Source organism: Physeter macrocephalus, chromosome 9 (assembly GCF_002837175.3).
Source record: "Physeter macrocephalus isolate SW-GA chromosome 9, ASM283717v5, whole genome shotgun sequence".
NCBI classification, from domain to species: Eukaryota; Metazoa; Chordata; class Mammalia; order Artiodactyla; family Physeteridae; genus Physeter; species Physeter macrocephalus.
In genome coordinates this window covers 107,356,403-107,358,792 of record NC_041222.1, presented here as the reverse complement: position 1 = coordinate 107,358,792, position 2,390 = coordinate 107,356,403, and positions in this window count along the sequence as shown.

Sequence of the window (2,390 nt, the reverse complement as noted above, 5' to 3'; positions counted from 1 at the left end):
CTGGGCCCGTGAGCCATGGCCGCTGAGCCTGCGCGTCCGGAGCCTGTGCTCCGCAACGGGAGAGGCCACAGCGGTGAGAGGCCCGTGTACCACACACACACAAAAAACAAAACCTATCTGAAGACCTGTTCTGCCTGTTTTCCCCAGAGCCCAGAACTCCTCATTCCTGCTCTCCACCCTGAACTCCTTTCAGGGGGTGCTGAAGGTCAGCAGCTGCAGCAGCACATAATTTGATCCTTGCAGAGTTAGATGGCAAGTGCCAATTTGTAGGTGACAAGACAAAACAACTGAGTAACGAAAACCTCTGAGGAAAATCTGGGCAAACCCACATACTTCGGGGAATTCAGACAGCCATGCAGATGCCTAGGGCAGGACACATGCTTAGAAAAGACCTGAGAAGACCCCAAGCCTTCATTAATGCTGGTCTCCAGGATGAGTGCAAGCAGGACATGGGGGTAGGGTGAGTCATAAAAGGCTTCAGTGTTGAAAGAGATCCCAGCACAGAGCCAATCTGCAAAGAACAGAAGGAAGATTTTCCTTTCCTTTTCTTCTTCTCCTTCTCCTTCTTCTCATTTTCTTCCCATTTCTCCTCCTCCTGCTCTTCCTCCTTCTTCTTCTTTCTCCTCCTCTCTCTGTCTCTCCCACTCCCCCTTGTGTTCAAAAAAATGTCTGTCCAAACACTAGCTGAATACAATCTAAGGAAACAAGGACTTCAGGGACTTCCCTGGTGGTCCAGTGGGTAAGACTCCGCGCTCCCAATGAAGGGGGCCCAGCCTCGATCCCTGGTCGGGGAACTACATCCCGCACACATGCCACAACTAAGAAGTCCGCATGCCACAACTAAGAAGTCTGCATGCCGCAACTAAGACCCAGCACAGCGAAAATAAATAAACAAATTTTTTTTAATTAAAAAAATAAAGAAACAAGGACTTCAGAGGCCATACATGGTGAAAAATATACACAGATTTTTATAAAAATAGTTTAGAAAAGTCACTAAACCAAACAACGCCACAGCGGACCCCTAGAAACATAAACCCTGCGAAGGGAGACAGTTTCAGAATTACCACATTATTGTATTCAAAATGTATAGCGCTCAAAAGAAATTTATGAAGTCTAAAGAGAAACTAGAAAGTATACCCATTGACAGATAAAACTGCCAGAAACTATCCCAGAGAAACAAAAAAGAGCATAAGACTTATTTAAAAAAATATCAAAATGGCAAAAGTAAGTCCTTCCTTATCAGTAATTACTTTAAATGTAAGTGGATTAAATTCTCCAATCAAAAGATTGGCAGAATGAATTTAAAAATACATAATCCAACAATTTACTGTCTGTAAGAGTTGAATTTTGGATACAAAGATGTTGAAAAGTGAAAGAACAGAGAAAGATATTCCATGCAAATAGTAAATAGAAGAGAGCTGGGGTGGCTGTACTAATATCAGAAAAAAATAGACGTTAAGTACAAACTGTTACAAGAGACAAAAAAGACATTATATGTGGATAAAAGGGTTGATTCGTGTAGAAGATATAACACTTACCTAGAAGATACAATAAACATATAGGCCCCAAATAACAGATCCCCCAAATATATGAGGCACAACACAGACAGAATTGAAGAGAGAAAGTGACAGTTCTAAAACAGTACTTGAAGGGGACTCTGGGAGGGCTCACGCCAAGGAGTACTTCTCAGAACCTCTGCTGCCACTGTCCTTGTCCCCACAGTGAGCCACAGCCACCTCCGCCTCTGCAGGAGGCCCTCCAACACTAGCAGGGAATCCTACTAGATAAGTCCAGTGGCTCCAGCAGTCATATAGAAGATGCCTGCTCATCATTCACTTGTCTGAGAAAATTTCACCTCATGTATTGTCTCCCTCACTGGAATGCCAGCTCCCTGACAGCAAAGGCTCTTTTCACCTCTGTGCTTCTAGACTAGTCCTTAGAGGAGTGGCTGGTATATAGGAGGTATGCTTGGCACATGGAAAACTCAGTGCTCACTGAATTGCTGCATTCTGAAGAGAGAGATTTTCCAAAAATAACTAGAGTCTAAATGGCAGCTACTCAATACTGAAACTGGGTCATCAGTAGCCATCTACAGTTTGGCAGAAAATACGTTTAAAAATTAATCTAAGATATCAGGAAACATGCTCAAGCCTCTTAGATAGCCTCATCCACCAGAGGACAGACAGCAGAAGCAAGAAGAACTACAATCTTGCAGCCTGTGGAACAAAAACCACATTCACAGAAAGATAGACAAGATGAAAAGGCAGAGGGATATGTACCAGATGAAGGAACAGATAAAACCCCAGAAAAAACAACTAAATGAAGTGGAGATAGGCAACCTTCCAGAAAAAGAATTCAGAATAATGATAGTGAAGATGATCCAGGACCTT